Source organism: Rattus norvegicus, chromosome 4 (genome assembly GCF_036323735.1).
Source record: "Rattus norvegicus strain BN/NHsdMcwi chromosome 4, GRCr8, whole genome shotgun sequence".
NCBI classification, from domain to species: Eukaryota; Metazoa; Chordata; class Mammalia; order Rodentia; family Muridae; genus Rattus; species Rattus norvegicus.
In genome coordinates, this window is record NC_086022.1 from 126,597,893 (window position 1) to 126,613,616 (window position 15,724).

At 42.5% G+C, this 15,724-nt stretch overlaps 1 protein-coding gene across 5 annotated transcripts in view; it reads right to left on the reverse strand.

Annotated features, from left to right (window-relative positions):
* Positions 1-15,724, reverse strand: part of Prickle2 (prickle planar cell polarity protein 2) — a 345,220-nt gene that overhangs the window by 171,126 nt on the left and 158,370 nt on the right. Inside the window, 1 exon segment of one of the 5 annotated variants that reach the window (NM_001415880.1) lies at positions 3,384-3,639. The gene's annotated coding sequence lies outside the window, so the exon portion shown is untranslated. 5 annotated transcript variants of the gene reach the window in all.

Sequence of the window (15,724 nt, forward strand, 5' to 3'; positions counted from 1 at the left end):
CAAATTAAAAAGCACAGATCTCTAAACATACAACCACACGGCCTTGAGCTGTGCTTCTCGGGTGTGCCCGTGGGTCTTTGAATTGCCAGTTCTTTTCATGGTTGATGCTCTTCTGGGTAAACCCAACACAGAAGCACTTTGCTGCTTTGCAAATAGCTCTACAAGACTGTAAATGCCACACCAAGTTGCTGAGCACTGGGTCAAGTCTTTGCACTGCTCTCATTCCTGAAGATTCCTGTGTACCCCCGTGGAGAGCAAACACTGTGTAAAGGAAATATGGCTAAAGGAAGCCAAGAGTCCTTCCTACTAAAGATGGTGAGAGGAGGCCAGTGGGAAACAGACTAGGAACTATGGTTTTAGAAGTAGATTCTTACAAAGCCATACAAGACAGCAAGGTGTGGAGTCCTATCACTTGACAGGCTGGGGTGAGGGATCGTGAGTTCAAAGTCAGCTTGAGCCAATAGGGGAGGTTCTGGATCGGGGAGGACTCAGGAAGAAAATGTGAGAGGTATTTCAGTTTCTTAAATGAAGTGCAATTCTAAAAATTAACAATAAATAAAATACAATAAAATAAAAGGCTTATTGATGGAGAAGCTAAAAAGACTAACTTAAAGAGATCAAGGAAGAAATATTTGTATTACATGCAAAGCTGCATACCATCTGAGGCTGACTCAGGAAAATGCTCAGATCTCTTGGCAATTTCCTGCAGACAGGATGTCCATCATCTCCAGATACACACACATTCCTCCCCCACATACCACACACCACATATACACACACAACACACACATATCACATACACATACACAAACACACACAGAGACACACATACCACATACACACAAACCACATATACACACACTACACACACATATCACATACAGACAATACACACACACCACATACACACACACAGACACACACACCACATACACAAACACACACAAACCACATACCACATACATATACAAACACCATACACATACACACACACACATACACACACACACACACACACACACACACACACACAGCCTACATCAAATGATTTACACTCTTAAAATCTATGTGCCTTCAGAACAAGATTTTTTTTTTCTCTTGAAAAGCAGCCATGATTTGTTATTCTAACAAAGTGTTCTTTCCTTCAAACAGAAATAAGTCACTCAGGAAGGCTGTCCTGATTTCTGCTCTGCATTTCTTGAAACTTTTGTCCAGTTAACAGTTTCTCCTGGCAGGCCCTCAGAAATCCACTGAGAGCTGGGCCGTCCCCAACTAAGAACACAAGCTTGTTTTTATATCCCAGAATCTCCTTCTAGGCCCCATAGGAAGATGGTTTGTGGTGGGATGAGCAGAATTAGCTACATGTAAATTTTTCACTGCTCAGGTCATTGACACCTTTATCTGAATTGCATAGTGGCTGGGATGATTTGCCAATTGATAATTTGAAAGAAGAAAGGCGCAAATCCTCCCCAAGTGGATTTTTTTTCTGCCTCTAAGGACTGGGCCAGGGTCTGTCTCTCTAATTACTCAACTAGCTGCCCAGACAAACGCATGTGTGTGCAAAGAGCAGGGAACCCAAAGTATATAAATGATTCACACCACCTAAACAATTTCAAACACAAGCCAGCCTACCCAAAGAAGGCTGCGGAAGCCAAAAATAATTTAATATGGGAGGAAATGGAGTTTGGCAATCCACGCATCAGACGTTACTCCAACTTTGGAAGGCACGTCTTCCAGCTGTTTCCTCTTTAAAAAATAAAAATACATAAATAAACTCCGACCCTTTGCATTATCTTCGAACATATTGCTCAGGTACAAACAAGAGAACAGATCCGGGGTGGGGAGCTGCCTGAATGTATCTTTTAAATCTAACCTACCCAGAGAACCACCATCTCTCACCATTAATTTGGCTTTAAATTTTCAGAGTGAAGTTGCCCAAGCCCCAGAGGCTGGAAGCACCACAGGCTTCATTATTCTCTGACTTGGAGTCAGCTAACAGGGTGTGTGAGAGGCTCTGGGCAAACAGGACGGAGCTCCCCACTCCTGCCAGCTGTCTCCAAAACAACACATACACTCGAGCATACACACACACACACACACACACCACAGACACACACAGAGACACACACAGATACATACACACAGACACTGAGACACACACACACACACACACCACACACACAGAGACACACACACACACTCCACACACACACACCACACAGACACACACAGAGACACACATACACAGATACACACACACACACTCCACACACATACACATACACACACCACACACACATACACACACAGAGAGACACACACACAGATACACACACACTCCACACACACACACAGACACACACACAGATACACACACACAGATACACACACATACACACACACAGATATACACACACACACCACACACACAGACATACACACAGATACACACACACACAGATACACACACACTCCACACACACACACAGACACACACACAGATACACACACTCCACACACACACACATACACACACACACCACACAGACACACACACACAGAGACACACACACAGATACACACACACAGACACTGACACACAGACACACACAGACACACACACACCCCTTACAGACAGCTAGGAAGGGGAGGGGGGCTCCTCCTACCTGGATTCAGAGAGAAAACCCGTACAAACCTACAGTTGACTAATGCTATACAGCCACAACAAGGAACCATGAAAAGAATTTTTCAGGTCCTAGCAACACTTTCACTTTTAGGGGCTGTAAGCTCAAGGCATAAATGTATGTGAAAAGGCATAAATAATACTCTAAAGGTGACTTAAAATACGCCTGGCTGGGGCTGGGGATTTAGCTCAGTGGTAGAGCGCTTACCTAGGAAGCGCAAAGCCCTGGGTTCGGTCCCCAGCTCCGAAAAAAAGAACCAAAAAAAAAAAAAAAAATACGCCTGGCTGTTTAACAGAGCAAATAGTAAGTCATTAGCAGTACATACACTTGAAATATTTAAAAGAAAGGAATTATGAGCAAATAAAATACTATTTAAAAATCAAATACCAAGAATAACTCCCCTCCCCCAACACACACCAAGTCCTAAACGCAGTAATGTTAACCCCTTATGGGGCTCTTATGAGTCCCAATGTTGGTTAATGAAGTGGCTATAGGAATGCTGGTGGAGGCGCAGTGGTCCCCAGGGTCCCCTGGACAGAGCACACCACTCAGCTTTTGGATGGAGAACACTTCTCTCCTCTCCCCTCTACTCCTTTTTCAAGTCACTTTCCTATTGCCAGGTTCCTTCTTGTCCAGGGAGGACCCTGGGGCTGGAGCCTCTGCTCCTTTATTCCCCTGTGCTGGGGAAGATTCACTTACCAGGCAGTTTCACTTGGTCCGCTTGCTGGTCACCCTTCGTCTCCACCCCTGGGAAACAGCAGATAGGCAGAAGAACCACTGGGGACCAGCGAAGGGAGCAGAGGCTAAGGGTCCCCACGGGGTGTTGGCCGCCAAGGGTGCAGAGCCTGAGAGGGCCCTGCAGGGACTGCTGACGAGAGTGAGGACATTCCCGGGGCAGCAGCTGCTCCGGGAGCAGCCCTGGATCCTGAAAATTTCCAGCTCCTGCGAGAGAAGGTCTCCAGACAGCTTGTGGGCAGCTTAAAGGGACTCTGCCCCACCTCCTACAGACGCTCATTGGTGAAACTTCCCAGCCGCGGGCCAATCGTAAGCCTGTTCCCAAATTGAGATTTAAATCGAAGGGAACTACTGCTTTAAAATTAGAAAGAACCTATGAGTACCCAGACACCTGAGTGAAGCAGGACAGAGGCATCAAGGGCCCAGTGTGCTTAGGAGCAGTTGGTAGCAGCATAGGCCAGCTGGCAGGCAGAGCAAATGAGAAAGAGGAAAGAGGGCAGACAAACTGGACCAAGTTCTCCATTTCTCTGGACTACTCCAATGTACGTGCCTTCCTCTGGGGAAGCAGTGTGATCCCAGTCTCTGCTCAGTCTGCTTTCTGGTCCTCTATACAATTTCACTTTTCTCATGGCTTTGCGCCAGTATAGAAGTTTTCTATCCATCGACCAGACGTCTCACTCCTTCTCTGTAAACTCAGCTTCCAAGCAGCATTTGTTGATTGAATAAGGAACAACAGTAGAGCACGTCTGCAGTTGGCTCTGAATTAAGGAGCTGTAGTCACAAAACCGGGATCCACATCTTACTCCAGTCTCCCTTAGGTAACTTGGGCACGGTTTCCCCTCAGCCACGCGCAGTCACGTTCTGTACTTTGGAAAGTGTAAAGTAGTTCACAAGGATGGCGGACACCAGTGGGTGCATAGAGAGATGACTCAAACCGCAAGAGCTGACCTGGCTACAGGGCTTAGAGAATCTGGGGGAGGAGACTAGGTCTGCTTCCTAGAAAATGGACACTTGTAAGATAAAAGGAAATACAGGTCAATTGCTGGCAGGACAGCTGTGCTAGGCCATGGGATGAACAATGAAAGAGGAGGTCCTTGACCATGAGGAACTCACAGTAGAATAGAATGATGCAGAATGGAATGGAAAAACAGACAAATAAGGAATCGCATTTAAAGATGCTCAAGGCAAGGCACAGGGATAGGTGGACTTGCTATAAAACGAAAGCAACTGAGAACAATTATTCCGCAATAGGGAGCTTGGTACATACATCATGCTGTTTCCATATAATGGGATACTATATAGCTATGAGAAAAAAGCAGAGCTGAAAACAACAATGTTAAGTGAACTCCGAATGAACTGTGTTATCTATATCTATGTACATATACACATATTTCAGAGAGTGAAATGTATACTTAGCATAAACAAACTTTCAAGTTTTAGGCATGTAGGTAGATGCATATTATATATGCACAAAATGATCCTGGAAATATGCTTAAGAAAATGGCAAAGTCTCTAACAAAGTGTTTCAAAGGCTGAGCACATTACAGATGGAAGGAAGATTAATATTTTAGTACACATTCCTGTGTTAAATGCCGCAGATGACAGCCAGAAGAATCCAAATTTCCAAATATCGAGATGTTACAGGTATGCCCAGGCTTTTGACATTTCGATGGAACACTGTCACTTACACAAGTCATGCTCAAGACCCCTCGCCATCACATTACAAAGAGAGCCCTCCATGCTCGAATTCTCATCTCTTGGTTGTTTGTTTATGACTTTGGGTTGGGACCAGTCATAGTTTTCCTGGACCATGTAGGTCAGGCACTCCAGTCAATTAGATAACAAAACTTCTTTTAAGTTCTAAGCTAATTTAAAATAAGAACAGTGAAGCACTCGTGAGGTGAAATAACCTTGAAGAAGCATATGAGAAACATCCCAACATGGGCTTCGGGTGTGAGGTAGATGGAGAGTGACTGTCTGCTGGGATGAGGTTTGTCTTGGCTCTTTGGGAGCCATGAAGATCAATGCCATCAACTTTACAGCCTCTAGAACTGATTAGGAGACTAGAAGACCATCTTCTGGGCATATCTGTGAAGGGCTCTCTTGACCATTTTAGAGTTTGTCCTTGTCTGTGAGGGAGCTGCTTGGTTAGGTTAACAGTGGTAAGAAGACAGGTGGGTCTCTCTCTGGGTGTAAGTCCTGGAATGCTTTAAGAAGAGAAAGCAGGCTGAACATCAGTGTTCACTAGTCCCTGCTTTCTGACTGCAGAAGTGATGTGACTGGCTCCTGGCCCCAGGTCCTCCCCATCATCATGGACTGGATCCTCAAACTATAAAGCCAAAACAAACCCTTTCCCCTGAGGTTGCTTTTTTCAGAGTACCTTATCACGGAAACAGACAACCAAACTAAGACAGGCCTGGATTTTACTGACCATGCAGGAGATTGACAAGGTCTTCTAGGAAGGCTCGCTAAGGTTCCACATGCAATAATCATAAGGATGAGAAGACTATTAGCTAGGATTGTGAAATCCCAGTCTCCAGGAGAAATTTTACTCCAAAATTAGGAGCCTGAGGCTCAGGGCATTTAGGAATTTGGAGTGTGAAAACTGAAAAGGCAGAATTAGGGATTTTTGAAGGAAAACTAACACCAAGTCTAGTTTTGTTCATGAAATGCCAAGAAACCCCCATATAAGCAATTGTTTTAAAGTGCCTTTAAGGATTTAATTCTCAAATCCTGGCTATGTGCAGATAAGGGACACATTAGTTCCTGCTGGAAAACCCCACAGCATCCAAGGAACCCACAAAGCCGCATGTCAGCTCAGAGTATCAGAGACTCAAGAATCAGAGGCCGTAAAACAACGTGAAAAGGATGTAGGAAACTGGGGCAAGGCAAGCACTGGAGACATCACGGCTCCGAGGATTTTTTTTCCAGGCATTTATAAAACTCACAAATCATCACAATTCAAGGAGCAGGATGTACCTCAAACAAGATAAATAAACAAAGAAAACATCCGTGTGTGTTAATCATTCTTATATCTACAGTACATTTAAGAAAAGAAGTGGGGGAAAATGAAAATGTTTTCTAAGGAAGTGTCAGAGGTGAGGGCAGGAGGCTCAGCGGTTGGGAAACAGGCAATGGCTGCTCTTCCACATGTGGAATTGGAAGACACTTCCTTGCTCTTTCATGGGCAAACATAATGAGCACCAAGTGACAGCAGGTTCTTAAACCTGTGCTTCATATAAGGTGTCCAGATACCAGGACACAGTGCACAGATATTCTAGGGAAGATGAATATATTCAGCCACTAAATAAAAACAGCAAACAGATACAGAGAACAGAGGGCCACGAAACCAGAGCTCCCTACCATTGGAAATAAAAGATATGCAGAGGAAGGTCATCTTGCAAGCCTCACAAGAAAAGGCAGCTTAGTGAAGACTCCTTAAAAAAATGCCAAGCTGGTACCTTTAGGGAACACTTCAATTGTTAGGCCTGGCTTGGGACCCCAACATGGGCATTTATTATCTTCTGGGTTTTGTTGAGTCACATGACTTCTGAGCCCCACTTACCTGAAAATGGAATCCACAGCACTACTCCTGGGGTTGTTTGAAATTTAGGAGAATATATACAAAGCACTGAGCAGAGCATCTAGCCTGTACGCCTTTTTATTAAATGGACTCTTAATATTATTATTGCAGAAACCCCACTGACTGGGTAGGAAAGACAATGTTTTCTGTGTGCAAAGATGTATGTATTTTCTCTAACAGCTCAAGAGGACAGAGGCTTAAGCCTATTTTCACAAAACCACTCAGAGAAGTGGAAAATGCTTACTGAATAGCAATCTTCTAGAAGCGAGGTGATTGTGGCACTAACCCTCAGAGTCCTTCCCAAAAAAGGAAGCATAAACTAACCTTCAAAGGGACAAGGTCTGCATACATTTGATTTCAAGGAAGTGGTTTTCTGCTCTGTCTAAAACTGAGAACACAATGTCATTAAATCTAATTTTCAACTACTGATCACAGCGGCAGCATTCAGGATCTGGACAGGAAAGGATTCAATGCATCCTTCACAGCATTGCCCTGGGAAGTTCTTGAATGGCAAAGGGTAGAAAGGAAACTCAAGTGCAGGCAACAGTACCATGTTGCTTGTCAGTAAGAACATAAAACTCTTAGGCCAGTCTGCAGGACCGTGTGCCTGCTCTTCGGAAGATGCACCGAAGGGTGAAGTCTTACGGAGAGATGAAAGATGGGCAGGGACCTGGTCTTCCAGTCATTCTTTCATGCAGCATCTAATGGATGTGCACACAGTGTTACAAAGAGGAACGATTTGTAGGAGAGGCTAGGTAAAAGCAAACATGAACAAAGCATGGTGCCTGCCCTCAGAGAGCATGACATACTGAAATCTGACATTGTCACTTTAATTTACCCACAGCCTCCTACACTTTCTGTACCATTCAATGGCTCTCCAACTTCTGTAAACCATTCCAACTATATTTTAGGACTTAAACAATACTTGTTTCAAAATGATAATCAGATTTCATCTCTTAGGTAACAATGCCGATCAGCAATGGCTTCCTGGAGTGCTGACTTAACAAGAAGTTGGAGGATATAGTCTGGTAGAAAGGTATGCTATGATTGATTAGTAATGTCTGTCATGTTACTGGATAAGGAGTTACACAGCCCCTCTAAAAACTCCCAAATAATCTAGGCATCTCACCCCTCAGATGAGAAAACTGAACTGATCTTTCTTCTTGTAACATTTTCAATTTGACAACACTAGCAGAGGCAATCAAGAGCCTTCATATCAAATATGTGATATATACATCACATATACATATATATGGAGAGAGCGAGCTTGAGATTTTCTGATGGATTCTTAAGACATGAATTCAACTCCTTCACAAGTCTATATTCTGTGACAGACTAAAAGTAAAACTACCAATTCTGACCCCCTCCAGGAGTACATAATATATCTCCAGTTCACACACACACACACACACACACACACACACACACACACACACACACACACACTATATTAATAATCTGAGGATGTTTGAGGATTTAAAGTACATGAAGGAGAAGGAATTAAGTGACTATATTTCAGAAACACAAAACGAATACATAAAACATCAAATGACATGGTATTTAAGAAAGGACAAAAGTTTTCATCCTGTTATTCCATTTAACGCTATAGATATTATCAGCCAAACAAGGAAAAGAAAAGCTATTATATACAGACACTTTATATCCTCAGGGCTCTGTAACACTATCTAGAGAGATAGGGCCTGTCCCTGTTAAGCCATTCCACTCTCAGTCAACACTCACAACCATCACCCACCCAGCCACAAAGAAGCCAGGTTCACTGCTGCAAGGGACACAGTGATACAAATGGCAACTGATAAGCCTGAGCCCCCCCACCCCCCGGACTGATTCATATACAAAGGACAAATTGTAGCGTTTGATTAATATGCCAGCTCTTTTGTCATGCCAACTGCAAAATGAACTTTATGGAAAACTAACTCCTTGAGAAACAGGTCTAATTAATTCGGTTACAAAAATGCCAATGGAATGTGGGGTGGGGTGGGGTGGGGGTGGGGGAGTGGAGAGAGTTGGGGAGCAAAGGCATATATAGAGGAAGGCAATGGTGAAGGGGAACAGAGAGGGAATGGATTAAAAGGAATAAGAGAATGTAGAAAGGAGGCTTTTGGAAACTATGACGTTCAACTCGACACTTCGAAAGCTATGTTCTGGCTTTAGATGACATGAGCGGGTCATGTTTATATTGTAATAGGATCCACTGCTGCTGATGGTGATGTAGACAAATTAAAAGATGACTTGAGGGGCCAACGAGATGATTCAGGAGCTACAGCCACACTTTCCTGACAACCTGATTTTGATGCCCAGAATTGTCTATAAGTGGTCTCCTGACTTCAACATGTACCTATGTCAAACATGCCACAGCTTATGTGCATATGCACATATAAACACAAGTACATGCACACCGAAATGTTTTTTCAGACAGTCTATGGCAAACAACTCTTCAGTCCCTATGTTGGTTAAGACTAGAGCCACCCTAACCATTTGTGTAATGCTGAAAAGATTTCTACAAAATGTGACTTTACTATATATCATGTTCATGATACATTTATGTTATTATCTACCTTAAATCATTCGCAATAAATGGTGACATAACTAGACATTAGACTGCTTACTACAGTAACTCAGAGGCAACTAAAAGGAGAATGCCAAGCACATCATGCAAAGCTAAAGCAGATGGACTCAGAAGGCTACCTTCCAGATGTTTCTATCGTGTGTATGGTATGCCCAGAAAGGGCAGAAACACTGCACCAACCAGAAAGCAGATCAGACATTCCCAAGAGCTGAGCAACAAAGGTGATATTAAGTAACATGAAAAATTTGGGGGGAAGAGATAGAACTGATTTATACGTTGATTGCAGGGACAGTTACATTTGTCAAAGCTAATGAAGTAGTGAGTCTGTGAGTAAATTTCGCTGCATGAAAAATAAATAAATTGACAGCTTCCCCCCAAACACAGGAGGGTAATTTCCATGTATCATTTCAGTTTTCATTTTTTCTGTATTGAGCACTTTTCCATTATTTCATTCATTTTTACAAAGACCATTAAAAAAAACCGCAAAAATGTAAACAAATGTTTATGTAAACAACATTGTTAATTAGGAACCATGACAAAGGCTATGAAGGTGCTCCCTCTGCACTCAAAGAGAGATGAAATTCTAGCCTCCAGTGAAGTTTACTTTTTGAGATAACTACAAGATTTAAAAGTCCAAAAGAATGTTCCCTGAGCCTTGTATAATGATGTCAGTTAATGAATGGACTGGTACTGTAACCCCTGCCTCTCCCACCTCACAGCGTGGGAAATCGTGCTGCATAGTGAGACTTCTTGAGGGGAAGACATGGCGCTCAACTGCATTCCTTGTACTTCACACAGCAGGCCCTTCACAAACAGCATCCGTAAGATGAACAGAAACTTTCTAGAGTGCGCGCACTTCATCCTCTAGGCCGACAGTTCCTCAGACAGTTCCTCAGATGCTCACTCAGTTCCTCCCACAACAGCTGGGTCCTTCATTTAGCTCTTCCGTGCTGGGAGCTGGCAGCCATCCCTCTCTCAAATACACATCCTAGAGTGCAACTTCATCCCTTCCCTACCCAGTTCTGTTCACAACCCGAGTCTTGCCATCGTCAACTACTGCTTATGGGACAGAGGATCAGAACTTCTGGCCAACCAAGTCGCTGCTAGGTGGGATGCAATTATGCTAGAAAGCGTCCAGGCATTTCAAAGAAACATATATAGATCCATAAGGCTAAAGTAACATGGCCCTGGAGACTTGCTTTGGCATAGTTAGGAAGGAGGAGAATGGTAAGGAGAGAGAACATGGTTATACAACAGAACAGGGTCAGAGATGTAGCAAACAGAGTTCTGATAACTCTTTATCATGGAATTAAAAACTATTAATAACAGGTCACATTTTAAAAATCACCATTTCTACGAGGGAGCTTTTTCCTTTATGCTTTTTTCTAGGACTAAGTCTAGAATCCGTGGTCCTGAATTTACTAACCTGTCTGTGTGCAGCAATTAACTTGTCAATTAATATGACTCGGGTGATTATAATACTAAGGGTCATGTCTCAAATATTTACGTCAAAGGAAAAAGTGATTGTGCGTAACCCTGGTAGCCTGTACTTTGTAAGTTATGGAGGGACAGTGTCGTTGGGCAGCATGAAAATTATTAGGCCGCAAAAAGGCCATCTTCATTCCTCTGTGATTTATCTCCTTAGCAAATTGAGCCAGGGAGACCAGCAGGAGGGCCACAAGCTGCCCAGCAGAAGACCAGAGACGACTTGGGAAGCAGAATTTACATATAGAGAATATTTTCATATTCTCTCTCTCTCTCTCTCTCTCTCTCTCTCTCTCTCTCTCTCTCTCTCTCTCTCTCTCTCTCTGTGTGTGTGTGTGTGTTTCTGAAGAATTATGACTCAGACTAATTGATTCTTTTGAATAAAGTGGTGGCTGCCTCTCAGCTATGACAGGGTCCAGGTGTACGTCCACAGCAGAGCACACTAAAGATCACAGCACTCTCCAGCAGACCTTGGCACAAACCCTGAACATTTCCCAGTGCATGGTTTTCTGGAAGGAAGCCCTGACTGATCCAATAGCCTGAAAAGAAAATCTTTTTGTTTCCCATACAACTCAAAGGGCTGAGTCATCTTTCTTCACTGTGCTTACAGACAAATGCCTTTGGATAAAAACTAATTTTTTTAAATGCAGAAAATGAAAAAGAATAAAGAAGGCAGTGAGGAAGTAAAAGAGGAAACAGGAAGGAAGGAAGGGAAGAGGGAGGGGAGGGAGAAAAAGAAGTACAGATTCAAGTCTCTTCTGCCTATCATTTTCAGAAATCATCCCCTCTTCAGGGCTGTTCTGCCTGCATTCTTGGAAGTTCTGAATGCTAAATGCCATTCGTGCACATGGCAGCTCCCTCTAATGACACCCTCAAAGCAGAGATGAGAGACACCAGTCCGTTTTCTCTGTTGGTAGACTCCCAGGTCTATTCTTTCTCAAGTCTGTCTGGAGCCCCTTCTCTCCTTAACACCTCTACTTTGCAAAGTCAACTGCATTTTCCCTCCTAAAATACAGCTCTTCCCCTCACCCTCTAGTTCTGCCTGCCTGCTTGCCTGTCTATCTATCTATTTTTTTTTTTAAAGACAGGATTTCTTTTTGTAGCCCTGGACGTCCTAGAACTTGTTCTATAGACCAGGCTGACCTCTAACTCACTGATCCACCTGTCTCGGCCTCTCAAGTGCTGGGATTAAAGATGTGCACTACTCCAGAGCCTCTCTTATCCTCTCTGCCAGGCACTGTTCTAGGTGTGGGTCTTTTCTATAAACTAAATATATGGGTTCTTTGCCATACTGACCTCAGTTTCCACAGAGGTACAGAAAGACAATAAGCAAAATGGAGTGGCTGAGGAGGAGAAGAGGATGGAGAGAACATGGCTGACCTCTGAGCTTGTTTCGAACCTAGATCAGTGCCCTAAGTTTCATTATCATATGAACAAATGATCTGCTGGATATGCCCACCCTCAAATCTTACAGACCCAATTTTAATCTTCCCACTCAAAACTGGTATACCATCATCTTCCCTTAAGTTTCCTTCCTCCGTGGAGTAATTTACCCAGATGCCCCGGGCAGACAGACACCAGACACTACTTTCAATTCCTCTTACTCAGAATGGCTTCACAACGACCTGAATACTCTATTTCTCCATTCCTGATCTTGTGTCCTGTTCCAAGAATTTGGTACCAGCCAGTCTAACAGAATTCCCTCAGAAGTCTTGCCTCTTTTCTCTTCAGCCAACCCCAATCCATCTGCAGACTGTGGCTGTAATGACCACATTACATGACCCACACAAAACTTTTTCTGGCTCCCAAATGTCCCCAGTTCCTAATACTCATGTTTGTGTTAAGCTGCCCTTTGTGCAGGTCTTCTGGGTCTTTTCTCTTCTTACTGTGGCTATTTGAAACACAAAGCAGTCCCCTAAGTAATGCCTACAACACTCCAACTCTCACCTGGGCTGCCTAGAGAGTCTCCCTTCACTGTAGAAAATCCATTGAGCTCTATCTACGGAAGAACATAATTGCCAGCACTCTGCCTGGCACTCAGGCGGTATCCAATAAATATCTCTTGCATAAATGAATGTCAATTTACAAAGGCAATGAAAATATCTAATGAATGGAATCTATGGAACCAAATCAAATTATGAAACTGGTCAATTTCTTCTTTGAAGTCTCTGACTCCTGGTTCCATGCCTTTAGTGAGCTGAGGCTTTGAAGGAAGAGCTTCTATGCCTGAGGCAGATCGTTTTTCTCTAAGCCTCAATTTCCTCACTGATAAAAGGAAAGTGATGAGTTCTGCTTCATGGTGCTATTACGACGTGAAACTAAGGAAGGGATTGTAAGAGCCAGCAGAGTAAAATATGCAAAAGTTGTCACAGCCGCTCTGCAAATGGTGACTCTGCAAGTTAGGGTGGGAAATGCCGAGAATGAGTGCCATTCTACAGAGGGCATGCAGCTCAGGGAGAAAATGGGGGAGCTAAAGCAATGTGAACCTCTCTATATCCAATATCCTCCTTTCCGGTGAAGATCTAGCACTACGGACTTGCCATTCCGTTTTTATTCTGAGTTCATTTAGCTTTAAGATCACAGTCTTTTTTTAATGCACGCTGCATTTTAACAAGTAGGTCAAAGCCATTTTATACTTGCAATATGATTACCATAGTAATCGCTGTATTTTATAGCCTGCAAAATGCTCCCAGGGAGACCAACAGGGACAGCTACAGTTTGTAACAAAAATAATAATTTCAGCTCTGCAGAATAAGCTCCTCTTAAAAACTCTCCTGTTGCAAGTATTAATTTTTGAGGCTCCCACAATATTTGGAAACAGCAACACTAATGACTAACCGAAGGCATACTCAAGAGCAGTTAATTTCAGGGGCTTTATGTTTAGAGCCATGATAACAATAATACTGACAATAACAATAGTGGCTAATGCTTATACAGTGTTTGAAGGAGAAGGTCTGCAAAATGCTTTGTGCAGGTCCCCTTCTTGCACTTAAGTTCCTCAGTGGTCCCTTCTCAGGGTGACTGCATTTGTCTCTATGACTTGCTCTGACCAATAGGTGTTGGCAAATGTTCCAGCAACAGAGGCTTGTAAGGACATTCTGAATTTGAGCATTGTTGTCTTGGTACTGAGGCTAATGTTGTGGCTATAGCCACATGTTCGACCTGTCATCCCATAACACAAATGAGCAAAGTCACCCTCGACTATCAATCTCCAGCCAAAGCAGCCTAGGATGGTTTAATCAAAATCATCAACTAAATTTTGGGGTGTTTTGTTATGCAGTGTCAGCTAACTGATCCAGTATTTACATTGTGTTTGATATCCTTTAAAGAATTTTTTATAAACTAACCTATTGATTCTTGTATAATATTTCTTTGGGAATAACGTTATCATTTAGCACAAAAAATGGGAGAATTCAAATACACAGAGATCTGGTAATTTTTGCCCAAAGTCATATGGCTACAATGTAACAGAACCAGACTTTGAGCCCAGGAAGTCCTAGTTCTAGAGTACTGATTTTAAACCAGACCACACTGGCTCTCTGCGGCATTTACTTTTGTCTCAGGAACATTTATTTTGAGGAGTAAGGAGATTGCTTGTCATGCAAGTATAAAAACTTTAGGTGGAATCCCTGAAACATATATAAAGTTGGGCAAAGGAGTGCATGTGTCTAAGCTCAATGCTCCTGTGGCCAGATGGGATGTACGACAAGAGTATCCCTGTAACCTCATTGGTCAGCTAGTCTGTCACACATAGTGGTAGAGAACAATGGGATCTTGCCTCAAACAAAGCAGGAAGTAAGGAACCGATACTCAGGGCTGCCCTATTACTTCTACATCCTCCCCACAGCACATTCATGCCTGCATGCCTCTACACCCTTCATATTCCATAAAATTATGAAAACATTATGTAATATAAACAATTGTTCCAATTATCGAGACCACAAAATATTATTTCCCAAAAGAAATCTCAAAAAAAAAATACTACCCCAAAAGCACATCAAAACATTCCCAATCATCCATACACCAAATTCCACTTAAAGATTCTATTATATCACTTTTAGAATGAGCTTTGCAAATATAAGATGAAAAATAATCTCCAACTGTATTCCATTAAGTTAAAAAGTTTATGAAATTCCTTGAGCTATCATATGCTTCATTTTAATTAACTCACAAAAGCAACACAAGCTTTTAAAATTCCATGTACATTGTATGCAAAATAGAAACCCTGCTCTCCTCCCGTCACCTTTACTTCATGACTGTAACGAACTATCAATAATCTAACGTGCGTCACCTTATGTTTGCCCTTTAATTATGCACACGCTGCTAAAGGTCTATCCAAATGCCCTGCTTAAGAAATTAATGTCAGAAAAATACCAGTTGACTAAACTTAACAGCATAGTTCAATATCCTTGTTATTAAAAAGAATACTGTATAAAAGCCTTTAAGGTTATTATAGTCAAATACCTATACTAATTATATCATAATTCTCAAAAGTGACAATTATTCCTTCATTTGTTTGCGATGAACAAAAATGGCAAGTGATACAACACATTTACAGAAGCCAATTTTGTAGCTCTTTGAGGCCTAAAATAGAATCCTCATTATTCTTATTTATCTAATTCTTATGTATGGTAAAAGCTTTACAGTATT